We start from the raw sequence: 17,702 nt of genomic DNA on the forward strand, positions 1-17,702 counted from the left end.
TCTATTACTCAGTACCTAATTAGATTATGACTTTTGAGTCACCCAGTTGGGTCAAGTTAATTACTCCACCGGCCAGCTGGAGGATCAAATGCTGTCCTGCATAATAGGGCCATTTACCAGTGATTAGGCATGTTCCTGGTAGAAGAAAGATCTGGGATTGTATTTGGATGTGCTAATTACTTTTCACACTGGACCTGGCTTGGAAAGGCTCAACATAACAGAAACAAACTAGGGTAGTCAGGACTCTCAAGCCAGTAACAGCAGGAATTCCCTCTGAGGTTTTGGAGGGAAGAGACCAGGAAGATTAGGCTGTTAGAGGCATGACTGTTTTGAGGGCATGCCTGTTTTGGAGGGAAGGCCCAAGGCTGTAAGGGAGACCTCTTGCAAAGTCCCCATATGCCTTGCAGGAGGATTGGGACAGGAGTGGAGGGATGTATTTCACCTCAGGTTTGGGCAGAGATGCTGTATTTCTGGAACCTTCCACCCCCACTGAAAATCCCTTATACAAGAAAAAGACTTCTGAGGGTGACTAGATCTGGAGGAAGAAACACCAGAGCAATGTCCAGGCAGAAAAGGAAAGGCACATGATACCTACTGCATAGATGGACTCAAAGATTTCTGAGTTCAGTTGGTTCCTAGGAACTAGGATTTTGTTCCTCCAGGGCAAGTGATGCTGGCCCTTCGACAGGCTCTGGGGATAGTAGTGGGATAGACCTGCTAGAGGGACCCTGAAAGGCTACCCTGGTTCTTCTGTGAACTGGTCCTGTAGGAATGTAACCTCCAGAAGGAGTGGGCCACTGACAAACACTGGCCCTGGTGCCCCTTAAGAGGGCAAAAGAGGACTTGGGGCTTGGGGGATGCAGACAGAGAGAACACTCTATCTTGGGCCCTGAGATGCTGCTGAGGAAAATCCAGGGACCAGGAGCAGGAGCAGTGTCAGGCACCCAGGCAGAAGACAAGACCAGGTGCACGTAGGAAGAGCAGTAACAATCAGGCTCCCCAAAAATTGGAAAAAATGTGGATGCCAAGATGCCTGAAATACATGCTCTCAGTTGCTAGAGCTGGGGTAAAGCCCAACTTTCCCTGTCAGTAATTGCCCAGTGGCACCAGAGAATGAAACTTGTTGTCTCCCTTGGCGGGAGAGCTGCCTCCAGGGCTTATAACATACTCGTGGAGTTTGCAAAAACTCACAGGTGAGGCATGTGGGGCTTCAACTCTCCTTTCATCCCAAGAATCTAGGAAAGGGACAAGGTCCCCCTGGTTGGAGCACAAAAATGAGATTGCTACTTGATGTGGGAAATGCACAAAAGACCGACGACAACACCAGCAATGAGCACTGCTGCCTTAAAGGCAGTGTATCTCTACCACCACTGAGCTCATGTTTGAGTGGCGCAAAGCACACCACATTACAACAATCTATCATGTGGATGGAGGCTGGAAAATGAAGAGGCTTGCTCCCAAACTGGCACAGTTCAGTGTTGGTCAACTGGGGTACTGGCCAGGCCATACAGGCTTTGGATCCTACACAGCTCCAAAATCTGCAGCTTGTCAGAGACCCCATAGGAGAGGCAGGGGGCAGCCTTAAAAAGGAGTAAATGAAGAGCACATGGGCTGAAACAAAAATCTCAAATAAAAGCATTTTGTGGTGGTGCAAGGCTGCTTTTTTAAAAACAAAATTCCCAGAAGGCAAAGGCTCACCCTAGAATGCATCAATGCCACATAATTAGCACATATTGCATAGTGTCCAGAGGAGCAGGGGCACCTTGGTATCACTTGTAACAAGCTATAGGGTCACTTTAGAACAGCAGTGGATGTCTTTAAAATCACAACAGCACCTTCAACTGAATTCTTTCTCACCATTAGCATAGCAGGGAATGGGAATAGAAAGACTGGCCTGGGGAGACTTACCTGCACTTCCAAGCACTTCTGGAACTGGGTATTTTATCCTGGTGGCTATAGAGTACAGAGTCTCCTGTTGGTAGGTCATAAGATCGTCCTGCAATATGTGGAAGATGTTAGTAGTATTTTGCAGTACAAAGTACTTTATCGCCAATGAAAAAGTGAACAGTGAATCATTACATGTACTAATGATTGTCAATAAAAGTTGATAGCTTGGTAAAGTAGTTTAAATGGGGTTGCATTGTTTCAATATGACATATTCCTGCTGTTTTATTATTGTGGTAAATTCCTGACACAGCTAGTAGGCCTACCTTTTCATAACTTCACCCTTTTACAATGTATGAAGTAAATGTAGGCGTGTATTGTGGTTTTAGGGTACAGGGACCACTAGAGGTATGAACTTTTAAGAGGGTGTCACCATAGCTATTTTCATATGCCATAATCGACATATTTGTAAATGTATCCCTTGTATTGAGTAGTGTATGCTTAACAACTTGCTTTCCTTTTTAACAAACAAAATAACTGACTAGACAATGATGTATTGAGTGTTGCTTGTTGCGTGCCTAAGGACTGGGGCACTAGCCCACAGCACCACCCCTCAATATGCCTTGCACTGCTCTACCTCACTACCCTGAGAGTCTCAAGTGCTACAAAAGGGTACCTGGTTCCCATTGAAGGGAAATTGCTGTCTCATTACTTGTAAAGGACGCATATCCTACACAAATAGAAACTTGGGCTCATACCCACTTACATGAGGAAATTGTTCTACTCTGCTTCATAATGGGCAGAGACAGGCCTTCTGTCTCTGGTGGTGACAATCCAGAAGTGTATAAACCTTCTTTGTGGTATTGGCACACCAAATGTCAAGTGGAAATAAGCTTGTTTCATAAGATGGGAGCTCATACCCTTCTACGTCCGTCAGGTTGTACCTAAAGATAGGCTTCATCTTGGATACCCGACTTTAGCACTGCCTGTTGGTTTGTATGCTTGTGATTAGGCTCTATCCATTAGGAAGAAGATCTAGGACAACATTTAGGGCCTCTTTTATGAGGACTGTGCGCAGTGCAGTACAGCAAGGAGCTTACTGCGCCACTCTCCGCCACCGGGAATGGGCAGAAATGCATCATCTCTACAAGATACATTTCTATCCTCTCCATCTACGCTGGCACACAAATTGCTGCCTAGCACCAATGCAGGCACCCTTACACCATGGTGCAAGGGTGTCTGCACTGTCAGCAGGATATTGTTTTTGTGCAGAAAGGGATGCCTTCCTGCACAAAAACAATCCAGAGAGGCATTTTCCCCCTTCTATGTGTACTGCAGAATGCAGCGCACAAGGAAAGAGGAAACAATGAGTACAAATAAAGATATTTCTCCTCCTTGCACCTGGCCTTGGGAGGCATACAGTTTTGATGCTTTCTGTAACACTAGGAATGCATCAAGACCCATGGGCGTTGTGTGGGAACACCCACAGCAACAACCATGGTATGCCTCCCTGATGCAGTGTAAGGTAACTCAGCGACTCGCACTGCATTGCCTTACACCATATCTGCAAAACCATGAAAAGCCAAGCAAAGATATATGTCAAAAAAGCGACACACTGGCGGTGCACAAGGCTCATATGTATGCCCCTTTGTCTACAACATAGGCCTAAGACCGGGAATGTCTTTGGCCCAAATAATGCTGCTGACCAAAAGAAGTAAAATGGATCTATGGGTACAATCTTTTAGCCAATCCAGTCATTGAAATTGTGAAAATGTGATTTGGGTGAGTGGCTAGTAGCCCAAAAGGTTCACATGTCTGGGTCAGAACAGATGTGATACTGCTGGACAATACCTTGGACTTGCAGGAGATCTTATGCCCTACGAATTTTTTTATGAAAAGACGCCATTATCAGTATGTTAGAATCATAATTCAAACTCAGCAAACTTCAGCCTAGATTTACTAACACTTTGGGCTGAGTTTTCATCACAAGACCAGCACAATTGTTGTGTTGGGATTTGCTTCTAGCACAAATCATGATTTGACTTTGGAAGTTGCGCCAAGGGATGGTATATGGACGTTACCATGCAACCATCTATGGGTTTGTATGCAATTGCCCATCAACTAACATTTGAAGAGAAGGATTTGCAACAAACACTTATGCATTCTCACATCGTGAATAACAATGGAACAAGATTTAAAAGTTTCCATATTTCTAACTTTGTATATGTGCTGTCTATACTGTTCAGCACACATACATAGTGAGAAAAGTATTAAAACATATCTTTTGTACTGGACATATCGCCTTCCAGTACAAACCATATGCTTGACAAAACATACACACCCTAGCACTCTTATACAAAGGTGTGTGCTTAGGGGCAGCATAATTATGCCAGCACTGAGGGAGAGAAAAAGTGTCATATCTTAGTAGATATGGCAATGTTATTCTCTTACCCTTTCACACAACACAACATCGCAACTTTGGTTGCTGGGAATGAGTTGTGCCAAAAATGAGTAAATATGCCCCTACATGGTAACAGGAAAATATCTGGTACATTCACTTCATTTGCATGCCATCTTTGTGTAAATACCATATGCAAATCAACATTCAACTATGTGTTTCTCAAGGCCTCTCACCACATATTGTTTCCCATGTCAAAGGACACATATTGATAAAATAAAACGCCAAATATATTTTCAATTCATAATTAGATATTATCATACATAGTCAACAATGCAATTGTGCCTTGCCCCTGGTGAAGATCATTATAGTGGTAAGATACAAGGTTGTTCTTCCAGATAAATGCAGCCTAAAACCCTTTTCTCATATATCTTTGCTAGAGCAATCAATCAAGCAATTCAAACGAAAGGTCCATTGGGACTTATAATTTCATTTATTGCTATACATTGCTACTTTCCCTTCAGGCAGTATGTGAGTGTGAACAAAGGGCGTTGAACAGGTAGATTTCCTTCATGAGAGAAGTATGAGATCAAGGGGTTATTCACAATTGGAGAGCTTTCTATGACCAGGAATGTATATCAATTGTGTTAATAGACCACTGAGAACCTACATGGGACATAAACAAGGACTGCAGTAAGTGAAATTCACTGCAAAGCCCAGGATAGATGGTAGAGTACAGACATAATTCAATAAGCACCATAGAGATTGAATCCGGCTCCCAGCTGAATAATTACTGCAACTCCTTTGCAGAATAAAGGTTGGGTGCCAAGGGCTAGCTGTGGAGGTACAGCAGAAAGATTTCATGGATTTATACTTTTCTGTCATGGTGCAAGGGTGCCAGTATTGGTGCTAGGCAGCACTTTGTGCACCAGCACAGGGGGAAAGACAGAACTGCACTGTATCTTGTAAATACAGTGTATTTCTGCCTTTTTCCTGTGGGGCAGGGCAGTGCAGGAAGGTGACATACTGGGCTGCTCTGGGTCACAGTGGCTGTAAATATGCCCCCAAGTATACACATTTTGAAGACGTAGGTAACACTTGCTCCCACACTACTTCTCAAATGTTTGTCACTTGATTCCAGTAGACTTCCACAACTGGCAGTGGCTATACCATGTGGAGATAGTCTGATCTCCTGTAATGGCATTTTAGGGCAGATTTGTGACATAGCTAGCTAGAGTGTACTTACCATCAATGCAGTTAAATAAGCCCTATGCAACATTGTGATTTGTTGAAGAGGAATCTAGTTTAGCTTTTTTTTGTTTTGTGGTAGATAAGTATTTATTACATTCAGGGTGAGATAACTGTGTCCCTTTCCCATTTCCCACAGATAGGCAGAGGTTTGATTGAAGTGTAGAAATAGGTTTATTACCCTATGTGAGTTCAGCGATGACTGTTAATGTAGCTGATGGCGGTTGCTATCCGAGAAATCCCTGTCTGGTGATAGGGGCATCATTTTCAGATCAAGCAAATCAGTTGTTAGTTTCCTGATGTTATCATATAAACCAACCATCACTGAGCATCCTCCCTCAATCCATCTAGCTGCAACAGCCTGCTATTGTAACCAACAGAAGTGGGGAAGGTCCCATGCTGCGCACTTCCTTTGGAATGGCACTCTTGTTATAACATTCTTCACTGCCACTACTCATAATGAGGACATCAAAGAAATCAGATGAGGTATCCTTTGCCCCAGTTGTCTCAACTGTAGAATGGAGGCCCCAGACGTCCTACCCTGGGTGATATCTAGTAAGCAGAGATTGCTTGAAACTTGTCATCTTCTGAGGCATAGGTAATTGAAGTGTCTGAGATAGAAGTCAGTAGCTTTCAAACTCATGGAATATTAGTTTGGATTTTAAACTCCTCATTCCTTGGAAAATATATAAGCATCTACAGCATTTTTCCCAGGGCAGTGTGGTGTGAAAAAGTTTCACCAAGATAGATAGGGATTGATTTATACCTTATTGGGCTTTGTCTGCAATCATTTCTCTTTGTAGTTTCACAAATTTTGACCTGTCGACATAAACCTCTTACAAAGATTACACACGAAAGACTAGTGGCCCGAGTTATATATTGGCATATGTATGTTTCCTACATACTACCAATACGAAGGTCACCTGCCTTACTTAAATGTGGGCAGACTTTCAGTTTGGCCACAGCGGAGACTACTCTGTCTCTGCCATGGCCAAACATCTTCTATGGCCCTTCAGAGAAATGGTTACATGTCTGCCTGGCCAATTTGGGTGGGCGGACATTAGTATTTTTTTCTGTTCTTTATCACCAAGTAAAACCCAGTGGGTAGGAACAGTAAAAGCATTGCTATGCTCCCCCCGCCATTGGAGAAGTCTCCCATGGAGATGGGAGCATTTCCTTTTTTTTCTTTTCAAAAAAGAAAATGCTGTAAATTGAGACACATAACATGTAATGTTCTTAAAGGGTCTTGTAAGTGGAAAAAGTAGAGTATATGATTGCATAATATAGAAGAAAGAGAAAAATTATCCAGGAAGATACAGAGTTGTAAAAAGGTCTCTGTCTGTTATAGGGTATATATCATTGACGTGAGTTATCTCTGGATGATTCAGTTGGGAGCTTACTAAACATTAGGAGGCATATTTACAAGGATTGATGCATCACTGAATTGTGGCATTGGTGTGTCAAAATTTCTTGTGCTGCAGCAAGACAGATTATGGTGCCAGGGCTGTGTCATATTTACAATACGAGGCACCATAGGGTAAGGTTCCAAGAATGCGTCCGAAATTCTGATGCAGTATTGGGAAGAATGCCACAACTCATCAGCCCCAATAGTGGCACATTGCTGAAGATGGCCTTGCGATTGACACAACTTCAGCAAAGCATCAAAAATCAGAAGCGATGCGTGGTGCAACAGAACCTTGTAGACTAATACATTGGTCTTGATTTAATTTATGAAGTATGGCTGCATGTCACATTACAGTCATGGTCTACTTATGTGTACATAGAGACCCAAGTATGTGTGACATAGTGAGTGACACTTGAATATGAGTAGTTAGCAGTATAAGAAGCAATGTAAGGTGGCAATTCACATGTTACCCAATTTATGTGTGTACTTACTTGTTGTGCTTTGGAGACGCTAGGCTGGACTTAGGTACCCATTCCTCCACGGCCAAGTGACAATCCTGTCCTGTCCCTTACATGCAGTACACAACCGCACAGTGCCTTGCTACAGTGGATGATGATATCATAGGTGCCATGGTCTCAGGTTGGTCAAGCAGTCCTACAACATGATTGTCACAACTGTAGACCTACTATGAGTGGAGAGAATGTAATATAACAACTTATTCCAGTGTGTTGAGCACCTTCAGATGGTCAGATTTCTGCTACACAGCCACTGCATCAGTTCCTACATCTGGGGTATGGAGGAGTAGGAAATTTGACGCATTCCAGGCTTTGCAAGACACATCTGAAAAAAACCTCACACATTGAAAAATGTGTAAGTCTCACTGCATCAGTTGTAAGCTAGATTGTCTCACAGACCCCCTACCCTTTACACATTATAAACTGTGCCACACAGGCGGTTCATGCCCCAGTATTTCCTCATGCAGGCCCAGAAAAAATGATGCATCGGCCAAATGCATGGCCTTGTAAATTGGGAGATAACAGAGCTGCATTCAAGAGTAAAAAAATAAATGAGGCAACTGTGACACAAACTCCTTTTAAAAATGCCCCTTAGTGTAACTGGCATTGTTCAAGGTGGTTTGTTTTTCTGTAGGTACAGATCGATTTTATCCCAAAAATTTTACAGGGATTAGAGGAGTATGGGGGTCATTCTGACCCCGGCGGGCGGCGGGAGCCGCCCGCCTGGAGGGAACCGCCGAATGACCACACCGCGGTCAAAAGACCGCGGCTGCCATTCTGGCTTTCCCGCTGGGCCGGCGGGCGACCGCCAGAAGGCCGCCCGCCGGCCCAGCGGGAAATCCCCCTCAACAATGAAGCCGGCTCCGAATGGAGCTGGCGGAGTTGTAGGGGTGCGACGGGTGCAGTGGCACCCGTCGCGATTTTCAGTGTCTGCAAAGCAGACACTGAAAATCATTATGGGGCCCTGTTAGGGGGCCCCTGCACTGCCCATGCCAGTGGCATGGGCAGTGCAGGGGACCCCAGGGGACCCACAACACCCATTCCTGCCATCCTGTTCCTGGCGGTAAAAACCGCCAGAAACAGGATGGCGGGAAGGGGGTCGGAATCCCCATGGCGGCGCTGCAAGCAGCGCTGCCATGGAGGATTCCCTGGGCCAGGGGTAAACCGGCGGTTGCCCTTTTCTGACCGCGGCTTTACCGCCGCGGTCAGAATGGCCCAGGAAGCACCGCCAGCCTGTTGGCGGTGCTTCCGCGGTCCCCGGCCCTGGCGGTCGGAATGACCCCGTATATCTTTTGAATAGTAGATTATCCACTGTTCTTAAAAGCTATAGTTAAATCCACAATGTATGAACTATGTTTAGCTAACTTCATCCTGAAATAATTTATTAATTCCTAGTGCCAAAAAAAGATCTAAAAGGGAGTTGCACTTGTCTATATTAGAGAACATGGGGTCAGAAAAGATGCCTAGTAGTACAGTGGCATAGTTCAGAGTTAGTTATATGCACAGAATCTCTAGAATATATATCTGTACCTTTTCTCAAAAGGTTCTAAGATATGAAGAATCAAAGAGAATGTGATGGAGATTACTGAGTGTGCTACCACAGTTCCAGCATTTATCTGAATCAATAAGATGAAACATAAAAATGAGCCTGCCTTGGGATCCAAAAAGCTTAATGGATCATCCAAAATCTAGTTTGAAAAATGGATGGATAAATGTTCATATCTACTCAGTTATTGGAGGGAGAAGAAGTAGAGACCATTTTTAGTTATTTTGTTAGTAAGGTAAAATTGTATCTCATAAACCTTAGCTGCTATATGTCCAGAGCTAAAAGGTTTACAAATAAGAATGGTAGGTCGGGAGTATGTAATCTAACATTGTAGGCCTCTGGCAGTGGCGCTAGTGGTGGTCTAAACCATTCATTTAGATAACTAATCATTGTAAGAAGTTAGATTCTTATGTTGCTGCAGCTGTAACATGTGTAGTCAATTTGAAGTGACTTCTCCTTCTATGAATTTACACAGAGGCCCAGACTCGGACACACACATATCTCAGTATATTCCAAGAGTTTAGTTACACACTGTTTTGAATTATCTTTTTCTCTTTGGAAGTGTCAGAAACACCAGAAAGATAACTGCATGGTATATTCTTATAAAGCCACATTACCAGATGGCTTTTGTTCTCCACCCTCAATATTCATGCCACCCGCTTTAAGATGAGTATTGATCTAAAAGTCAGTGCACCAGCCTCTCTACAACTCATTAGATTTAAATTTATGAATTTGTGTATTTAATCTTTTAACAAATTTAGATGCAGTTCATTAACATGCTCACAAATTAGAATCATGAATCACTTCATACTATGAATGGAAATTATATAATCATCGTAACAGTTAATGACATGGTATTCTGATCTTATATACGGCTGCATTTGAATTGCGTTATAGATGCAGGTTGCTGTCATGTTAATCAGCAGAGAATTTCACATATTTTACTACCGCAATAACAATAACATCAGTTACTGCTGAACTAATTTAAAAAAATCAAAAATATGCTAATTTTTCAGCTAAAAAAATGCATGTTATTTTCAATAGAAGGACAATGCATCCACTAATACCTAGGTGCCTTTCTGTTGGAAACTGGGCTACTAGTTGTGTGGCCAGCACAATAAATATTTCCTCAGTTGTCTCCAGCGGAAACCAAACACCCCATTTTAGCACTTGACTCTCACAGGGTAGTGAGGCGGAGCAGTCAAAGGCCTACACAAGAGAGATGACGTGGGCTAGTAATCACCAATCACTGACACATAAAAATAACACTCAATAAATGATTTTCCAGTCAGTACTTTTACTTCAGAAGAAGGAAAAGTACATTTATTATGCACATACTAATAACTACCAGGCAATAATTTACAAACATTCATTGGCAGATGGAACATACCATAGATGACATTGTGTAATTACTGGTGATCCCCTTCAGCAGTCTCCCAAACATATCAAGTGAGTTCCAACAGTCATGGTGTAATAATGGTATTACTTTGGCATGAGATAATGGTGGATCAATAAGCATATGCACTCATCATGAAAAAACCCAATAAAACATTTATTAGAAATAAACTTTGTGTTTGTTCATTCTTTCATATACTTGACATTTGACTGCAATGGTCAAAACAGCCCCTAAAGGGCATCACAATAAAAATGGCATGTTGAAAAATAGTGAAGTGTACCCATACATTCAGCACCTAGAGGTTGACACCACATGATCAATGCATTACACATTTTCAGGCCTTCCACGCCTTTGAAAATGTACAATACATAAAGCCCCTAGACAGCGAACAACTGCCGGCTGTAAATCAAAAGCTCCAGCCATGGAAGAGCTTAAACCTGCATTAAACCATGATGAAGGTGATGATTTTGGACCCCCCAACTTAGCATGGGACAAATGCATAGTTATGGGCGAAAATGTGTTTTAAGTAGAAAGCCCACCAAGGCATTATGGGAAGAGTTCTTCATATCATAGCAGGGGCTCTCCCAGTGCATTGGGAGGAGCCAGGTAGTTTTTTGCCTGTTTTTTTCACTTCCCTTTTGAGTGGCTTCATGCTGTCTTTTCCTGGATGGGGGGTGTTCTGCCCAATCCCACTCAGGCACCCCTTGCTCCTCTGGATATCAGAGGGCATCTCAGGGAGCACACCCTCAGCAGCACTCGCCGGCTCCCCGGGCCTGTAGCACTCCCATTTGCTGGTGCAGAAGCCAGCAACTGCAGCTTTGTTTGCCCCCTCCAGTGGGCAGACGAGTTCGATGTGGCTGACCTCCTGCTCCTCCCTGCAGATTTGAGCATGGGGGATCATGGTAAGCTAGCCACTTGGGGGAGCGCAACATTCCTCCTCCTATCCATGAAATCCAGAGGAAGTATGACAGTGCTTCCCCATCTAGAAGTACAGGGGGTCCCGAGCAAAGTAGGAACACAGGAATAAGGGACCCAGGCACACCCTCTCCCCCTAAATGGCAATTCTCAGCTTTCTTGTGCTGTTTACTGGACCCTGGCACAACCCAGGGGGATCGACTAAATGACAGCGGAGGTCCAAGCAATCTGAGGGAGAGAAATTAGGTCAAAGGTTGCTAAAATTTTGAATACCATAACTCAGGCCCAGTTGGGCTGATGTGGACAATCCTGGGCTCACTTTACTTCTGGAGGCAAGTTCTATCCAGCAGGGCCAGCTGCAACAACCCTCCTCACCTTCAAAGCATTGCAGTTCTCAAAAAGCTGGTCCTCCTTGCTCTCGGCGCCAACTCTCCTTTGTGGCTTTGTTGGAGGATGCTGAAAAGTTCAGGGCTTCCCCCAACTGGTCTTTTTTGGGAATAGGAAGGCCAGCCTCAATGATCCTTGGGGAGACCCACTGGTTTTGGGGTCAACTGGACAGAGTCCTGGGTCCTGAGTGGTGGTCAGAAGGTTCCACCTTCCAGTTCTCCATGCAGTACCAGGATGCAGCAGCACAGTAGTCAGAACATTAGCAGGCAAGAGAGAGCCTTCCTCTGGTGCAAGAGTTCAAAAAGGGGAGAGGAAGGTTCCAGAAGACAGGCACCCCTAGGCCATCCTAGGGAACCACATCACCTCTCCACCCCTGACCCAACCTCTGCACAGCATGTTGGGACAATCCAAAATGGTGTCATCAAGGAGCCAAAGGGCACTTCAGCTCCTGGGGTCTCAACTTCACCCAACGCTGACATCACTGCAAGAGACTTGCACACTAGAATTTCAAAGGTGGTCCACAAGTGCTTTGGCTCCAGTTGTCTGGGCACTCTCCGTTATTCAGTGGGCTTGGGCAGGCCCATTCCTGGTGCAATGTGACAGCTGTGTTATTGATAGAGATCATTTCACCCTACCCCTTTGAGCCTCAGGAGCTAGGAGAAGTAGTGTTAATTGCTCCTCTTGTGTGGGGGTGGTCTTGGTCCCTGCTGCTGGGAACAATGTAATTACTGGACACAGCAGGGTGACAAAAGTCCTGGGATCTGTTCCTGAGCTGAGCCAGGAAAACATGCAAACTCTGAATGGCCCACAAGATGTCGAGCTATCATTTTGGGAGTTAAGCATTTTGTTTTCTCTCACAGGTTCCAATCTAATTCAAGACATCAATGGTGTCTGTAGGCCGGGGGGGGGAACTGAAGTTTAAGGCAGATCCTCCCTGTTTTTTAATGGGGTGTCACTAGTTAAAACAGTAAAGCACTCTGACTTTCCCTAATACTGTACAATAATCTTGTGAGGCCTATCCCAGGTGAATACCTATTCCTGCAGAGTCCCCATTGCCCCCAATCTACCTGCATGCTGGATACTTGTGCACATATGAGTATTCATGCGTTTACGTGTAACCAGCAAGAGCCCCTTAACCTTGCTGCATTACAGCAACCTTATCTTAAAAGGCGGATACTAGAAGTAAACATGTGCCATCTGTTTACCATGTGATTATCATGGGTGCGAAGCCAGTAGTGAGGCTCACCTCCAGTAAAAGGTCTAAAAAAACGGGTGATCAAAAAAGTAACAAAAAATCCAGTGTACTGCTAGGGCAGAATCCAGAGCAGCACTTTTGATACTCCACTATTACTCCTAAATCACTAAAAGAGTTACTCAGCCAAAAGAGAACTTTACGCGTGATCTTTGAGTTGCTAACAAATAAAGCCTAGAAGGACCTAACATATATTGTAACACACACTTCAAAGAGAGTTTTCCCTCAAAGCATGTTCTTGTTTGCTTTGGTTCCTCTTCCATCACTCCCCTAAATGCAAGACGATTGCGCTAGCTCTAATGTTAAATCTCAAAAAGAGGAAAGGTGGATGAATAACCATCAAAAGTAAATTCCATGTTTTCAAATGCCATGGAACTGCTGATTTGGCGTAGATCACCTATGTTTTACTAAATTCAAGTATCAAGTTAATGAACATATCTTTAGTTTGTGGACTAATGCGATCTATTGACTAGGAACTCAGACTTAACCATATCCAGAACACCTATAAAACCTTGAGAAGGGAAACGTGGGGAATGTGTTTCAACCCTATACCTGTTTCCTAGACTCCACCTCCTGTCTTCCCATTTTTTATTTCTAATGCCAACTACCACCCCCAGTAGTAAGGCTGGATCTTCTGTTGCCCTCTAGGCAACAAGTATCCACACCCAAATCTAAAGTCAAATATGCTTAGAGCTGCTGATGTGATATTAACTCCTTCTCTGCCAGGCCTTTTCCCCTCCTGTGCCAAGCCTTTTTTTGGCTATTTGGGGCAGTTCGCGCTTAGGCCCTCATAACTTTTTCTTCACATAAGCTACCCATGCCAAATTTGTGTCCTTTTTTTCCAACATCCTAGGGATTCTAGAGGTACCCAGACTTTGTGGGTTCCCCTGAAGGAGACCAAGAAATTAGCCAAACAACAGCAACAATTTTGTTTCTCTTCTAGTTGCAGGGATAAATAGGGCTTGTAGGTTCATCAAGAACTCTAGGCACGCAGAGCCAATAAAGGAGTTGCACCTTGCAATGGGTTTTCATTGTATACCGGGCCCACAAAAAATAATTTGGTGAAATATAAAAAGTGAGAAATAGGTATCAAGAAAACCCTTGTATTTCCAAAATGGGCACAAGATAAGGTGTTGAGAAGCAGTAGTTATTTGCACTTCTCTGAATTCCGGGGTGCCCATACTAGCATGTGAATTACAAGGCATTTCTCAAATAGATGTCTTTTTTACACCCTGTCTTACATTTGGAAGGAAAAAATGTAGAGAAAGATAATGGGCAATAACACTGGTTTTGCTATTCTGTGTTCCCCCAGTCTCCCGATAAAAATGGTACCTCACTTGCATGGGTAGGCCTAATGCTTGCGACAGGAAACGCAACATGGACACATCACATTTTTACACTGAAATCTGATGTGTTTCTTGCAAAGTGCCTAGCTGTAGATTTTGGCCTCTAGCTCAGCTGGCACCTATGGGAACCTACCAAACCTGTGCATTTTTTAAAACTAGACACCTAGGGGAATCTACGATGGGGTGACTTGTGTGGCTCTCACCAGGTTTTGTTACCCAGGATCCTTTGCAAACCTCAAAATTTGGCCAAAAAAACACATTCTCCTCACAATTCGGTGACAGAAAGTTCTGGAATCTGAGAGGGGCCACAAATTTCCTTCCAACCAGCGTTCCCCGAAGTCTCCCGATAAAAATGGTACCTCACTTCATCATCAACACATAGCTTTATTCGGTTACTTTCAACCATAAAAGCAAAACAACCAACAATTGAATGAAAAAGGAAATAGGAATTAAGTTAAAAAAGGATAAGAATAAAATAAAAACATATATTTCAGCCTTAAAACACATAAAATTGTTTTCCTTAGAAAGAGCACCTAACCCCCTAATACCTAACATTTAAAATAAACATGGGGTTTTATTTCAGTCTAGGTGTATAGTTAAAATTTAGCAACTAAAAAATTATTATTATTTTTGTTAAAAAATTTGGTCCTCATCATCATTTTTTCCCCAGAAAATTAGTACGTATATGCCAAGCAGCTACAATATACTTGCTAACCGCACAAGATAGAGGGAGAGAAGTTTCCCTCATCATGATCCTTAAGGCAACAACACAATGTCTTACCCCCATATTCCTGCACACCGGTCGTAACCACTTCCGTCGCGCAATCAAATAAGCAGGGCATATAAACATAAAATGTACAATAGATTCTGAAATGTGATTACAACTCGGACAAGTATCAGGACTTGGGGTCGCGCTCCAAGTACTGCCATAGGATTTAAGAGGCAGACAACCATATCTGAACTGAATATATAGACTCTTACTTAATGGGTCAAGAATTGTATCCATAAATGGTTCCAGATACGGGTACCATTTGAAATCAAAAAATTGTGAAGTCAATCTGCCGTGTGTTGAACACAGCAGGTAGTTTTCCGTGACATATATCCAGTAAACAATTTTCAAATGATTCTTCTGATCCTTCCTTATACTTTCTGGATGTCTCCAAAACTCACTAAGACCCAATCTGTGAAACCATTTTGAGATGTGGTTAAACCAGGGAATGGTAAGTACATTTGGTCTATCTAGAATGTCTTGAATAGACTCCTTGTATGTGGATAGCTCTGGGGTGGTCCATACACGGACCCAGAAAAGCAATGGTCGTAGGGCAATTACATCAGAGATGCGTGAAAGGCCAAGGTCCCAGAACATAGGCAGCAGTGGGGTACTGCAAGGACAGGCCAAAGTTGACCTTACAAAGTTGTTTTCCCCCACTGCAAGCTTGCCAGTGTTCGAGGACCCCCAAATTTCAGACCCGTAGACCGCAGCGCTCAGTGCCTTTGCTCGGTAAATTTTAATAGTTGGAGTAATCACTCTCTCAGAGGTAGACTTGTGAAAGCGTAAAATGGCCCCAGATCTCTGTGCCAGAATAGCTAAACTTTTATCGATTTGGGCCCCTCAATGCAGGTTGTTGCAAATTCTCACCCCCAAATAATCTATGGAGCTTACCATACCTAGGGGGGTACCATTATTTAAAATTGAGTATCTCTTAGTGGGGCCACAACCCAGGGTCATAAATTTAGTTTTACTATGGTTGAGTTCAAGTCCATAGTCACCACAAAATGAACTAAACTCATCCACAAGTACCTGGAGACCCATAGGAGTTCTGGAGATCAGGAGGGAGTCATCAGCAAATAGCAAAATTGGAATTTTGTGGTTGTTCAAGGATGGAGCATCATTTTGGCAGTTGGTAATGACTTGCACCACCTCGTTGATAAACAATGTAAATAGCGTTGGGGCAAGAACACAACCCTGGCGTACTCCTCTCCTGATATCTATTTTGTCGGTGAGTTCCCCCTGCCTACCCCATCTGACTTGTGCAAATGTTTTTTCATGTAATCTTTGAATTAAATGCACTAAATTTCCTGGGATACCGATTTTATTTAATACTCCCCATAGTTTCTCTCTTGGGACTAAATCGAATGCAGATCTTAGATCTACGAAAGCAACATAAAGTTTTTGCTTAGATAGGGTGACATACTTCCAAAATAGTAATGACAGCCTAAAGACTTGGTCCATGGTGTTAGTTTTAGGCCGAAAACCGGCCTTTAAGGGGGATAAAATTTGGTGGTCTTGGATCCAATCGGTAAGCCTATCTAAGACTTGCTTAGCAAACGTCTTCTGAAGGATATCAATTAGGCTGATTGGTCGATAGTTTACAGGTGAACCTACATCACCCTTTTTGTGAATTGGTATTATTTCTGCGCCACGCCAGGAATCTGGAATAGGGCTACCAGCTGCTATGGCATTAGACAATAAATTGATGTACCATGCCCATATCTTTGGTTCTGATTTAAACAGGTCCCCTGGGATCTTATCTGGACCAGGGGCTTTGGCTGGCCTCAAAGAATTAATTGCAGCTTTTGTTTCGGCTAAGGAAAAAACAATGCTCTCAGTTGAGGTCTTGTTAACAGCCCAACAATCATCATATCCAGGGTCCTTCAGAGATTGTGGTGCAGGCAGAGCATAAATTCAAGAAAAATAGGACACCCATCTTTCGGGCTGTATGTACATACCAATGTCATCATTGCCCCTTTTCGAACTAGAGGTCAACAGCCGCCAAAAGGAACTATCATCTTTGTATTTGACTGCTGAAGCAGCTTCTGCCATATCTCATTATCCTAGTCTTTTTTTGCTTGTTTCAGGGCATTAACATACCTACGTCGGGCCTCTTTAATAGCCACTTGGGTAGAGTTTTTTACAGCCTCGTTTAAATTAGATCTTGCTCGCACACAATCCTGATTATACCAATCCCTACGAGGGGTGTCAGCGGGTCTCAGTTTGGAAGGGATTTCCCTATAGAAGATACCCTGTAGGGAATCCACCAATTTATTGTGGATAGCCATAATGGGAATATCAGAGGCTTCTTGTTCCTCATAATCTGCAAAGAGTTTTAAAAATGATGAATATATTTCCCCAATCAAATAGGGGTTGGATTCCACCTTTGGCCAGCAGACCCGAGAACGTCTATGATTCAGATAAGGGAGTGGGACGTTAGTGGTCGTTATGTGCTGGACTCTTAAAAATGCATGGTTGGTCAGTACAAGGCACAGAGGATTATGATCGCTATCCAAGCGAGGTAAGATTTCCATGTCCAGTGAACTTGACCATAGCCTAATGTCCACCAGAATATAATCAATAGTACTAAAGTAAAGCCCTCGCTTGAAAGTGATGGCTCGCTCTGAGTCAGATTTAG

This window comes from Pleurodeles waltl, chromosome 11 (genome assembly GCF_031143425.1).
Source record: "Pleurodeles waltl isolate 20211129_DDA chromosome 11, aPleWal1.hap1.20221129, whole genome shotgun sequence".
Lineage (NCBI taxonomy): Eukaryota > Metazoa > Chordata > Amphibia > Caudata > Salamandridae > Pleurodeles > Pleurodeles waltl.